We start from the raw sequence: 14351 nt of genomic DNA on the forward strand, positions 1-14351 counted from the left end.
TGCCTCTCACAGCCCCTGGCCTGCGGGCCGCGGTCCTTCCTTCTATTCGGGATGGATCCTTGCACGCCTGTGAAGCGCCAGGCCCGGGAACCGACGCGGACGAGGCCTGCCTTCGTGCCCTCCACAGCCCAGCACACTGGGCAGTGACAAGCACGGTGGCGTCGCACGCAGGCCCATTTACCGGATCGCATTTTCCCTTTGGCACTTCACGGTTGATCCGTTGCATGCGTATTTTTTGTCTGTGCCGTGCATCTTTACTGCGTGTTTTATCTACGTGACCTGTACCTTAGAGCTGAGTTGTAGACCCCAAATCTTGCGATTCGTGGGCGATTTTCCAGGAGTGATTCTGACCCTACGAGAATTTTTGCCGCACACGTTGACTTAGAACTTTGCACACACAAACGGGTGTTTGCAGTCACAAACCAGGAAGCAAAAATACAGTTTGTCCAAGTGGCAGGGAGAAGGGAACTGCGGAGAGGGTAAGAGGAAGGGCGCGCTGGAGCCCGAGGTGCGGCGGGCGGAGACCTGCTGGAGGATCGCGGGCGGTTAACCGGGCGGAAGCGGAGGACGAGCGGACCGGACCTCCCGGCCACAGCCAGAGCGGAGGTGCCGGCTCCGGACCCCACGCGGAGGCGGGCGGGGAGGGATGCTGCCCCCGCCCCCGGGGCACCTGGCGCCGCGGTCACCCCCGGGCGACCTTGAATCTGCGAGCTCCGCGCTCCGCAGAGCCAGAGCCGACGAGCGGCAGGCGGCAGCCCAGCGCAAGCCGGGGAATCTGGCAAGACCTGGGGGCTCGGACCGACTGCGCTTCCTTTCAACCTCAGGATTTGCCACCAGCGAGGTCTGCCGCCCATGGGTACGCGCTCCCCCACGCGGGGAAGCCTGCCTTGGAATCGCCAATAGCCACGCCTTTCAGCTTGTCAACCTCCTTTGTTTCTTTGAGACTTTGATAGCCGTCTAAAGAATCACCTGCGGGGAACCCCATCCCCGACACCCGCCTCCGTTTGCAGTCACTCAGGCTCGCCTGGAGAAACGGGGAAGGGATGGGAAAAGAGGCAACAATTTTACTTTAGATTAAAATGACACACACACAAATTTTTTTTTCCGACTCTGATCTTTTGGAGACATCCCCAGAAAGCGTTGCCAGCTGTGATTACACCTAATGTGAGAGCACGAACTAATTTAAGAAGTGAGAGCTGAATAATGAGACTGCATCCAGGATAGGGGCCATGCAGTAGAGCTGGCAGCTGCAGCGGTGGAGGGTCCCTGGAGATGCACTCACGTAGAACCTACTCGGTCATTTCACCAGGACCGGCCCTGTCCCGTGTAGCCTGCTTCCGTGGAGCTCACAGGCAGGACTGAGATTACCCAGAGGAGGTTGGTGCCAGCCCCTTCCTCTTCTCTTCCTGGCAGGGCTGTAGCACGGCAGTGCCCAAGCCTGAGCTGCCATCTACATGCCAGTAATGCTCCATCTTGCATTTCCTATCTCAGCCTCTCTGCAGCCCACACCTATCGTACTGAGGGCCCTCTGGACCTTTTGGAGGGCCCTCATACCTACAGGTATGTTTACCTGACCCATACCTTGTCTCCTTTCTTGCCTTCCAAACTCTGCCCCTTCCTTCTCCTCCTGTTCCAGTGACAACAGCTGCATCCACCTGGGACCCCCACACCTAAACTGATTCCATCTCTGTCCTGTTGTTTGAATCATTCTCATAGGGCTACCTGTTTGGCATTCATTTGTCTGGCCTGGGCTATTTCAAGAGCCTTCTAATTTATCACTGAGGGATTAGTGCAATAATTGCACCCTGGCTCTGCTGTATACCATTTATCTTCCATTTGATGAATGTCTATTGAAGCCTAGAGATATGTAACCTCCACTTTTTTCCAGTGTAGGTAAGACTTCTGTGGCCACCATATTTCAGATTGATCACTCCTCTGGCATTCTCCATCTCTCTTCCACATAGTATGTGTTCAAAAAATAATGAATATTAATTTAATGTTGATAGATATTTACTTCCTGAGTTATGATGATTAAATGAAATAATATATAGAGAGGAAAATCCATTTGAAACCCCAAAACCGGGATTCCTGGGTGGCTCAGTGGTTTAGCACCTGCCTTCAGGCCAGGGTGTGATCCTGGGATCGAGTCCCACATGGGGCTCCCTGCATGGAGCCTGCTTCTCCCTCTGCCTGTGTCTCTGCCTCTCTCTCTCTGTGTGTGTGTCTTTCATAAATAAATAAATAAATAAATAAATAAATAAATAAATAAATAAATAAATAAAATCTTTTAAAAAAAATCTCAAAAGCAGTCATGTTTATTTTTAGCATTGTCTCATTTCAGACTCAGGATTCTTTTAGCTGCAAGTGAGGAAACAGATTCAAACTGGCTTAAGTATAAAGGACTTTATCTGGTTAACACAAAAAGCCTACAAGTACATCTTGCCAGTGGAAATATGGCTGGATCTACCAGTCAGGGTTATCAAGATCTGCTTTCTGGTTTTGGCTTCATTTTCAGACAACCTGTTTGCTAATGATAGCCCCCTAGATGCTACTATCAACTTAGTCCTAGCAAGAGAGACTACTTTTTCTTCAATATTTGCAGCAAAAGTCTCAGGACTCTTCTTACAGGGGCAGTCTGAGTCACTTGCCCCTTTTTGAACATGGAGAATGGACTGTTCTCCTGAGTAAATTTGGATTTAGGTGTTTTCCTCTGAAAATGGATTTGGTGTTAGCTGCACACTGTCTAGCCCGGGGCGGGGGGAAGGGATTCTCCAAAGGAAAATTGCAGAAGGGATGCTGGGCAGCAGAAACAGTACATGTCTATTTTAGTCTCTCTCAGAGGGTCAGCTGCAATATATTTCACCCAAAAACAGCCAGTGATGAAGACGGATACAGTAGCCAAAACAATAGATATGTTTGTCTTGATCCTTTTCAATCTTCGAGATGTCAGTTAAACATGAAATTAGATGCTATCAACCATGACGTTACTTAAGGGTTAGCTTTAAAGCCTGCGTGCACTTTGAATGGTAGAGCTAGATAAATGTAAATAATTAAGTAATTGTAACATTCTATTCTAAAAAGGTTATTTTGACAACATTATGTTGGAATTGACTTTTTTCTATTTATTTTTTAGGCTCCTAAAAAGAGAAAAATTTCATTTCTTTGTGGATAGGCTCCTAAAATTCTTCATCATTTATCCATTAATAAAAACAAATGGAAATTTGAGAGAGAAAGTCCTGGAAATAAAACGATTGAGTTAGGTCATATTTGAAATTTAAGACTATAGGGTTTAACCTACTAAGATTCTTCTGGTGTTGAAATATTGGTAAAATATTATAAAAAAAATCTATCTGGACCTTTTAAAGTAATGTATTATAGAGATTTAGGCAACTACAAGATTGCAAATAATGAATGTGTACTGTTGCTGTTATAGCCTTTACCTGGTGCTTTAAATTTGGATTTCTGTTTCAGTGAAGCAAAAGGTTTATTACTCTTCACTGCATCCTGAATTTCCCACCACAGTGCATTTTGAGAAATGAATATAACAGCTTTCTTGATCCCGCCCACCTCACACCTTGGGAAAAAAGCAATCCTCTATTGTTGGAATAAGGGAACATTTTTAGGAAAGGGGGAATATTTTGTCATAGGATGTGCAGCGAACTCATCCTTTTATTAAATCAAAATGGATTCTCTAGTGTTTATATACATCAAGCAGCATTTCTTCTTAGTCCTGTGGTTCAAAGGCCCAAACGGTGTAATTCCCTACTATTTAGTTGATTTGCCCATAAAGCAGAAGAGAATGGCTAGTTTGTTCTGAAGTGTTAAGTTTAGGCTTTTGAGGGTCAAGGTCATTTCAAATTAAAGCTTGGATCTATACTATATAAAAATGATTCTAAGTTCTACAAAGTATGAAATAAAATTTTAAATTATTTCTTCTTCTTCTTCTTCTTCTTCTTCTTCTTCTTCTTCTTCTTCTTCTTCTTCTTCATTACCTACTCAGATTCATTTTTAAATGCAACATTTCTTCTGTTTAAGTTTTAAAAGTTACATTACAAAATAAACTTTATAATTGGACACTTATTAAATGCAGGATTACTTTTTAATGAAGGCCAGTTTTGTGGTAACATTTTAATTCTTTAAAAAAAAACTTGGATCTTAAAAAGATCAAAGGGTATATTCAAAATATCTTTAGTTCTTATGTTAATACCAAATTATGCATTTTCTAGCCTCTGTTCAAAAGGAGAGACTGTGTGTCTTCTAATTTGGGAGATGCTGGCACCATTTTTAAAATGATACCCTGAATCTGCTGTGGTATGTGCTGTTAGGAATTTTATATGAAGCTGTTGTTCACATACATGCCATTAAGATCAACGGAAAAAAAAAACAACACAGAAAATAATGTAATCCTACAGAGCTGCTCTTGAGAGAAAAGTCACATAGGTAACATCAAACAGTAGTTGGAATTTTTCCAAGAAGTAATTATCTGTGTGCTTTTGGGGTGGTTGATGAGGGGGACAAAGCAAGGTTTGGCCAATTCAGCAAACATTTATTGAGTGCCTGCATTGCTTGAGACACTGTTTTGGATCTGTGGCTGCTGCAAAGATGAATCACACATGCTTCCGGCCCTCCAGCATCTTGCCGTAGTGGTAGCCAGAGATTCGTACCTGGAGAACCTCCACTTAAGAATTCTAGGTGTCCTCAGAAGGCTTCTGAGTAGTGGGACTACCTAAGTTCTCATGTGGTAGCTTTGATTATTCTCTGTATTTGTTTACTTTTAAGCTGTAATCAGAAGGTAAGCAAAAATTACACACACACACACACACACACACACACGAAATTAATAGATTAGAGACCATTCAAATAAATCTTTCAGGTATGTACTTCATATGCATTTGACATTTGTCAAAGATGTGGTGAGCATTGTCATCATTGGTGGCTGGCTGGGCTAACCTTTTCCCAAACTTAATAGGGATCTTAGGGAAATTTCCTGGATTTTGCATTCATTAACAATCATATAGACGTCATGCAGCTCAGCATGCTCTCAGGATGGGATCTTAGAGAAAAGTCTATTGAACTGGAGGACTCTTTGGACCATAGGCTTCTGTGTTACCAGGATGTAAACAAAAGGAAGAATTTAAATAGAACTTGAAGGGGGAAATGCAGAAGAAAGCAGAGCTTTTGTTTTTTATTTTTTAAAGTTGAAGTGTAGTTGACACGCAATGTCACATTAGTTTTATCTGTACAACATAGTGATTCGACAAGTCTATACATTATGATGTGCTCACCACAAGCACAGCTGCTATCTGTCACCATACAACACTATTCCAGTACCACTGACTATATTTTCTCTGCTGTGTACCTTTTGTCCCATGACTTATGCATTCTGTAACTCAAAGCCTCCACCTCCCCCTCCCCTTCACCCATTTTTCTCACGTTTCTCCCCTCTAGCAACCCCTGTTCTCTCACTTGTGTGTCTGTTTCTGCTTTTTATGTTCATTTGTTTTTCAGATAGTACATATAGGTGAAATCATATAGTATTGTCTTCCTCTGATCTTTTCACTTAGCATAATACTGTCTAGGTCCATCCATGTTGTTGCAAATGGCAAGATCTTATTCTTTTTTATGGCTGCATAATATTCCATTTTGTGGCTGCGTAGTATTCTACTACATCTATATGTGTTTATATATATAACATCTTCTTTTCCCATTTATCTATTGATGGACACTGAGATTGCTTCCATATCTTGACTATTATAAATAATGCTTCAATAAACATAATAATGTCTATATCGTTTTGAATTAGTGCTTTCATTTTCTTTGGGTATTTACCAGTAGGAGAATTATTGGATCATATGGTATTTCTGTTTTTAAGTTTTCGAGAAACCTCCATACTGTTCTCCACAATGGCTGCACCAATTTACATTCCCACCAAGAGTGCATAAGGATTCCTTTTCCTCTACATCATCACCAGCGCTTGTTATTTCTTCTCTTTTTGGTAGTAGCCATTCTGACAGGTGTGAGGTGATATCTCGTTATGGTTTTGATTTGCATTTCCCTGATGATGATTCATGTGTCTGTTGGTCCTCAATATATCTTCTTTGGGAAATGTGTATTCAGGTCCTCTACCCACTTTTAATCAGATTATTTGTTTAGGGTTTTTGTGTTTTGAAAAATTATTTGCCCAAAATGATATTTTCTGGTAGACTTCTTAGAAATTAGGTCAGAGGAGCATGCTTAGTTTTGCTTTTTTTGCATCAGGCCTCAGCGATAGTTATGTGATTGAGCTCTCTAGTGCTGGGCTCCCCTACCGCTGAGCCACACTCTGCCTTCTCTCTTCTCGCCCCTAGAAGCTGATCCCTTCCAATTGGCTTCAATTTTTGCCAATGGAAGGTATAAACAGAGGAGCAGAGAGAAGTTGGGATATTTCTTCCTGCTCTCTCCCTGCCTCAGTGCAGGTAGTATGAAGCAATGACCCTGAAGCAATCTGGTGGTTGCTTCCCCTTTTCAGGATTATAGCTTCTGTTCAGTGACCCTTCCTCTTTTCTTGGGCTCCAGCTCTCATGCCAGTAGCATTCTCCTCCCTTTGTATCTTCTGCCTGAGGTTGGGGGAATTTTCCAGTCCCTGGGTTCTTAGCATCTTGTGTTGATTTCCCCTGACCCTGCCAACACCTCTGTAGGTTGTCCCTTCATTAAAAATCTCTCCATCTGAACTATCTGTGTTTAATTCTGTTTCCTCCTGGGATCTCAGTGATGCACTATACCAGAACAAAATCTTGCTTCACCTTCAGAAACAACAAATTTGATACATTTTATCCTCTTGGTGAACCATTAGTTGTTTAATTATTTGTTGTATCATAGAAAATCACTATGAATTAAACCCTAATTTAAAAAAATAATAATAAAAAAAACCTAATTTATTGCAAAATCAGATACACAATACCAAAGTTGTTTATTTCAAACAAAACCATTCATGTCGAGTTTAAAAATTAACTTCTGATAAATGTAATATGCTATTTTCAGAATATTAAAATGAAAATATTAAAAGAAGTATTCTTTGAAGTAGCAAATGCTAAATCTCCCAAGCAAATTACATCCTATCCAACTACAACACAAGAATATATGTTAATATCTTGAGAAAAATATAGTATTATTTTGTGAACTCATAAAGCTATTTTGAGTTTTTAAAATGTGAAAACCTTACCAAAATGTGTTTTATTATTGGGAAAGTATAACAATTATTATTTACTTTTGAAGCTTGTGAACTTCTATCTGTGCATATTCTGAGCAATAAGGATTTCATTATTATTATATAACATAGATAATATTTTATTTTTTTCATAGATAATATTTTAGATTTTAAAATACCAGATTGAAAGGAAGCCACGACAAAGTATATTTCAATGTATAGGTACTTATGAGGGAATCCTTTATTGGTCCATTAAAAATTTTTTTAAGACGTTTATTTTTTGTAGGTAATCTCTTGGCACAATGTGGGGCTGGAACTCACAACCCTGAGATTGAGAGTCACATGTCCTACCAACTGAGCTACCAGGTGCACCCTGGTCCATTTCATTTAATTACCCATTTCACACCAACTGCCCAGTATTGTTTGAGGTCTTTACCAAAACAAAGGCTAGGGATCCCTGGGTGGCGCAGTGGTTTGGCGCCTGCCTTTGGCCCAGGGCACGATCCTGGAGACCCAGGATCGAATCCCACATCGGGCTCCCGGTGCATGGAGCCTGCTTCTCCCTCTGCCTATGTCTCTGCCTCTCTCTCTCTCTCTCTCTCTCTCTCTCTCTCTCTCTCTCTGTGAGTATCATAAATAAATAAAAATTAAAAATTAAAAAAAAAACAAAGGCTAGTTAGGAAACATAAAGCAATTAGAAAGCAATCATTGGCAAGTAAACTATCCATAAGTGGCAACAAAACTTAGAATGAATTTAATGAAAATCTCTATTAAGTCTTGGTGTTTATCGGTCTAGAAGAACAGCCTAGGTGAATTCCTATTTTTTCTGGTTGATGTGGTAACACACTGTATAGTATAAACTGTTTTTAAGTAACTATACATGAACCAAAATTTTATCTGTGGTTTTGTCACTGTGTTATAAAGTTTCATGTATAGTCCATTCTCACTTACTGGGAAATTGATCCCAATAACTAAGGCACCAATAATAATACCAAGATGACAGAGTATTATTGTAGCAAGACTTTTCTTGCCTTTTTAGATAAATAAATATCAGAATTTAGGATCTTTAACCTGGAGTATCCTTTTTTTCATTGAGAGATAATTGACACATAACATTATATTAGTTTTAGGTGTACAACATAATTATTCAATATTTATTACATATTGAGGAATGATCACCAGAATGAGTCTAATTAATATCCATCACCAAATATGGTTATAATTTTTTTCTTGTGATGAGAACTTTTAAGATATACTCTTAGCAACTTTCAAATACACAATACAATATTGTTATTTTTTTAAAAGAGTTTATTTATTCATGAGAGACAGAGACAGAGAGAGAGAGAGAGACAGAGACACAGGAAGAGGGAGAAGCAGGCTCCATGCAGGGAGCCGAATGCGGGACTCGATCCCGGGACTCCAGGATCACACCCTAGAAGGCAGGCACTAAACCACTGAGCTACCCAGGGATCCCCCACAATACAATATTATTAACTATGGTCACTATGCTATCCATTACATCCCCAGGAATTACTTATTTTATAACTGGAATGTTGTACCTTTTGACTGCCTTCACCCATTTTGCCCAACCCCCCACCATGGAGTGTCTTGAACCTTAAATACTGAACCTTAAGTTTTATTGAGTTAGCTGCCTACATTTTACAGATTGGGACCCAAGAAGGTTAAGCTCTCTGAGTCCATGCAACATGTTGGCTCTAAAGTCAGAATGCAAAGGCTAAAACCCCATGCCCATGCCTAGTAGGCAAGAGCCCTTTGATATTCTACATAACTCTCTGTGTTTAGTTTTCTCATCAAGTGAGTAGAAATAAAATAAGCATCTACCCTAAGGGCTGATTTTTAAGGATGGAATGAGATAATCCACACGATTAGCCTGAACTAAAATATCATTTTACTGCTACTGCTCTTCTCCTGCCTGAGTGTCCAGGTAGAAGCAATGCCAAAATTAGAACCCCAGGTACCAACCTCCACTGCCTCAGGCTTGCTCCAGACTCACCTTGAAGTTGACCAGGCACCCACCTAGCTCTTTTCCAGTGGTTTTCCTTCTGTTGCAGTACTAAAGTTCAGGCAATAATGTCTTTGTTTGATTTTGGTAGATATATTTCATTGAAAGTCCTCACACCCAAATTTAAAACAAAGACAACTTATAGCCATATAGTTGACAACGTATGACAACATATAGCCAATAACGATATACACAGTTGACCTAGTTTCAGAAACACATCATGCACTATCTTCATATTTTCTATATTTATTCATTCATTCAACTAATGTGTGTTGACCACCCACTATGTGACAGGTAATTGTGGGGATCAGGGATACATCAGTGAATAAAACTGAGAAGACTTGCTGCCTTCTATGGTCGATACCTGGGAAGAGATTTGATTTTTGTGGCAACCGTGTTCTCTCTGTAATATCAAGCTAAATTGTCCACATCTTGTTGGTGCACACTATTATGAGACTACAAGGTTTTTTTTCCTGTGAAATATCCTTAAATATACCAACTCAGGAAATTGGCTATTTTTTAAATGACATTACCATTTTTTTTTCATTTCTATCTTGGTGTTTAATCAGAAAATCATATATGTTGATAAATTTATGTTGTCATTTCCATTTTTAAATTCAAGGGACTTCAATGACTATGAATCTGGCTGCCTAAAAATGAAAGGTGAAGGTACTCATTATGTTGCAGTGGCACATTTTGTCAATTGAGAGTGGTTTACTTATTTTTAGTCTATGAAAAGTTTTAAAAATAAAATCTAATGTACCCTTTAAATATTCCTTGTTTTAAAGATACTCCATTTTAAAACATGCCAAAAAAAGAATTTGATGTCTGTGTTTGAGGTCAAAAATAGGGGACATAGAGATTGTTTTTCTGCTTTGGCCTGCCTTCCTTCCCTCCTTCCTTTCTGCCAATGCCTGTCTGACCTTCAGAACACTCTGGGACTCAGGAAGTGTGTGTGTGCGTGTACATCCCCTTTGGAGGAGCTTCAATCTTCCCACTCCTATGACTACATGAATACTTTTTGTATGGCTTTCTTTTCTCACAACTGAGTACTCCCCTCCCCACCCCCTTAGGGAACAGGGAAGAGAGGTTCTGACATTGTGCTTGTGCAAACATAACTGAGAGCTTTCCATGTCTCTTGCATCTTCATAAGTGATTTTTTGTATTATGCTGGGACAGTATTTCTTTAAATAGAATATTCTCCCATGGAAATCACCCACAATGCTGAGAGTACACCTTGCAAAAGGTGAGTCTAGAATATAGGGTGCATCCTCAGCATTGCCTAAAGGCTGAAGTTAGGCTCTCTGGAACATCAAAAACAAATTTATAGCAGTTCATTAGTATAGTGCAAGGAATCATGAACACAGTGTGCTGCCATTACCCATGGAGAAGACAGAGTTACCAAGCGAGTGCAGACATGAGGCTCTGAAGATGAAGCTGCTTACAAGGGCTCTCATTTATTCTAGAAAAACCCACTTGCCTATTTTGAACCACTTTTCTTCAGAGCATATGTCTCACTGTGCAACCAAAAGGGTGTTTATATCCTAGTCACTTGGCAAAAATTCTGTCATTGCTTCAGAGAGATCCATTTTAAGCCTGAAGCATGGAGCTGGGAAATAGATGGGCTTTGGTTGTCTGAAGAAATGACCCTCAGTGCAAATTTAGACAGTTACTTTTTCTTTTCCCCATAATATTGTTGCTGGATGGAACTACATTTTTTAAAGTAGAAGATAAGTAGAGTCCTAAATCAGTTTGGTTATTCTCACTCATTTGAAATGAGAAGATTTGTTTCTATTCAATGAGATGAGAAAAATTGGGAACTTTTCATATTTCCATTGGCCACTGAATTATTTCCATTGAAACATATTTCCTCATGTACTTGAGACAGTTTCCAAACAATTGCTCTTTAAAAGTCTATCTGATACTCAATGGGAAGAAGGCAGATACAAAATTATATTTATAGGACACATTTTTAGAAGATGTATTTAGGGAAGATGACTGGTAGAGTGTATGTCAACATGTTGATTGATCATTATCTTTGGTTAAGATTGTAATTATTTCTACCTTCTTTATAGTTTTGGTATTTTTCCATTCTCAGACTTATTTTCAATGCAGGTTTCTTAAATGCCTAAAAGAGAATTTCCCTTTAACAATATTAAAATAGACATAATGTCCATTGGTACCATCAAGGCATTTCCCCTTTTCCTTCACCTTGTAAACCACACATGAAGATGCTCACAGGAGTGCCTCTCAAATAGGCCAGGATTTGCATTCATCAATAAATCATTTGTAATTAGAAGTCTTTTCTATCCAAAACAAATATATATCTTTCAAGAGTATTTCTCTTTTGTGAATGATGTTTGACATCTTAGAAGCTAGGACTAAACCTTTATTATGTGCATTGCTATAGTTAAAGCATTATTTTGTAGGGTAAGCTCAAGGTTACATGCTTAAGAAAAGCTCACGTTAATCCCATTAGGAAAATCATTTTATTCATAAATCTTTGGCTGTTGAAAAGACCATTGGGAGCCAATACTGTTTGTATAGCTGGATAGAATTTAGTATATTTGACAATTAGCAATACAAAAAAAATGGTCTTCATTTGCACTGTGCTATCTATTTAAAAATGAACAAGACTTTCACAGAGAACTATGTCAGTTCACCTCAGCATGAGGCTTTTGGGTAGTTATATCAAATTTTTGGATGCCAAAATGTAGTCTGGTAGAGATAAACTGATTTGCCCAAGGTCATTCATCTGGCAGAGGTGGATTATTTTCTGTTCCCCAGCTCCAAAATCCTGTATACTTTGTCCTGCAACATTGCCCCTCCAGCAAGGCACCCTTGCTGACTCCAATGATGTCGGGTAGTGGTTCTAGCTAGGAGTTAGCTATTGTTGACTTTAAATATGAAATCTTTTTTTTTTCCTATGAAGCAATGACGTTTAGTTTTTAGGATGATAAACCTTTCTCCCTTTTTTCTTCTTTCTCCTCGTTTCTCCTAAATACTGTTCCATATATATTGCTGCCAGAAACAGATTATTGGCATTCATGTTATGTTTTTCCATACCTTTTAATCATTTCTACAGCTGTTCGCATGACAACAATTATATTTCCACTTTTAAAAAATTGTTACAAAGATGCACAGAGAAAAGAGAAGAGCAAAGGAATAAACTACAAGCAATTATGTAAGTGATACTTTTGTGATCTGACATTTTGGGAAATGTTACTGTTACTGCAACTACCTTTTATTATCTAGGTTTTAACCTTTTAGTGGATGACATGCCTTAATCTTTATCATAGCTTAATGATAGGGCATTTATTTTTCTAATTTTTACACCATCCAAATTTCTTTTATTTTTCTAAAGATTTCATTCATTCATTCATTCATTCAAAATTGAGAGTGAGCATTAGCCAGGGGAGGGGCAGAGGGAGAAGGGGAAGTAACAGCAGGCACTCTACTGAGTAGGGAGCCCAAGGCCCCACATGGAGCTTGACATGGGGCTTAATACTAGGACCCTGTGGTCATGACCTGAGGTGAAGCCAGACACTTAACCAACTGAGCCTCCCAGACACCCCTATACTATTTAAATGTCTTAACCGCAGGAAGAATGCTTACTCTGTGCCAGGTTACATGATGGCACCTACAAATAGATCTGTACCATTTACCAATATGTCCTTTTACAAAACTGATATCAACTTTACTGAGAAGTAAATTGACACTGTACCAAATGAGCTGGTGGGCTTAAATGTGTAGATTGTACTCACTGTTCTTACCAATTTATCAGGATTTGATGACCTACCTAGTGACTTTATTTGTGGATTATTTATATTACCTTGTCATTCAGAGATTTAAGTTTCAAATTTTAAAAATCTCATCTCATGGAGATATGAATGTTTCTTTCTCATCACTTAATAAGAAATCCTCTATTCTGTTGCCCCTTCTTCCTCCCCACCTTTGCACCTACCAGTATTTGCAAGCTGACTGGCTTGACATGTCCATGACACTACTCAGAGAGCCTCATCTTATAAATACCAAGCTCATTTTCCTAGAGGTTTTGAACAAGATAGAATATGACCTTTCTTCATGTGGTGCATTTAGATTAGTGATTTTGGAAAGTGTCATGTGACTATCGTATCACACAGACATGGAAGTCCCTCAAAGATCATGTTTTCGGGTAGAAACACCCAAACATCTAAACTTTTAACATAATGAACTTATTAAAAATTTAAAACTTGGTTAATAATAAATTTGAGATGTGTAAGATTTTGCTTAAGGTGTGTTTTTGTTTTACTCTTGCTTTGCTTTCCAAAATGCATCTGCTTTATCTTTATATTATATGAGGATCCTAGCATGATAGAATGCGCCTGAGAGAATAGCGTAGGTGAGCTTACTTGAACAAAATTTAGTGTGGGCACGTTTGTGTATTTAGTTTATACACTTTACAAATTCTTACTGTATAATTCTTATGAATTTGGCTATCAAATTACATTTTCTTTTGTTAACTCTGTAAATTAGAAATGTACTCATTTATTTAGCAAAGTAGAGGGAAAGAAAATGGCAGAAGTTTAAACCAGAATGTTTAAACCAGAATGATCTGATAATCTAAAACAATGTCCTTTTTCTTCTCCTCAGTGTTTCCTCCTCAAAGTCCAGTTTACTCTTTGAAGTCTATTCCAACAGACACCATGTCATAGTGAACCATGGTTTTAATATACTTTGAAAACTGGTACATCTGTTCTGTAAATCAGTATACCAATTTTAGCCTCTTTACAAAGTACAAAGGAGACTTTACTAACCAGAGAAATCTAGAACTTAGTAATTCAAATACCATTCAAAACACGTATTTATCTAATAACAGGAACTAAATGTTAGGCCTCATGGCAGCTAGCTCAACAACTAAACAAGTGTTAATAATAGGATAAGCCCACTGTATCCAGAGCAAAGAGAAGCATACCACGTTTACATATCCAAATCACTTACCTTCTATGCTCTGATTTTAGCCCTCTGGACTCATGACTGTTGCAGCAAGTGGTTGTTTTCGGTGCCTTCAACCTCCATAGTATACTGTATATTGTATATATTGCTTTTAGCAGCTACTACAAGTACCAAGTACCAGGCTAAATTCTCTACATGCAGTGGTTA

General features: G+C 39.0%; 1 long non-coding RNA gene across 1 annotated transcript in view; it reads left to right on the plus strand.

Annotated features, from left to right (window-relative positions):
• LOC129513787 (uncharacterized) overlaps positions 1-14351 on the plus strand; it is a 54356-nt gene that overhangs the window by 553 nt on the left and 39452 nt on the right. The gene's annotated exons all lie outside the window — the stretch shown is intronic.

Source organism: Nyctereutes procyonoides, unplaced genomic scaffold (assembly GCF_905146905.1).
Source record: "Nyctereutes procyonoides isolate TBG_1078 unplaced genomic scaffold, NYPRO_anot_genome, whole genome shotgun sequence".
NCBI classification, from domain to species: domain Eukaryota; kingdom Metazoa; phylum Chordata; class Mammalia; order Carnivora; family Canidae; genus Nyctereutes; species Nyctereutes procyonoides.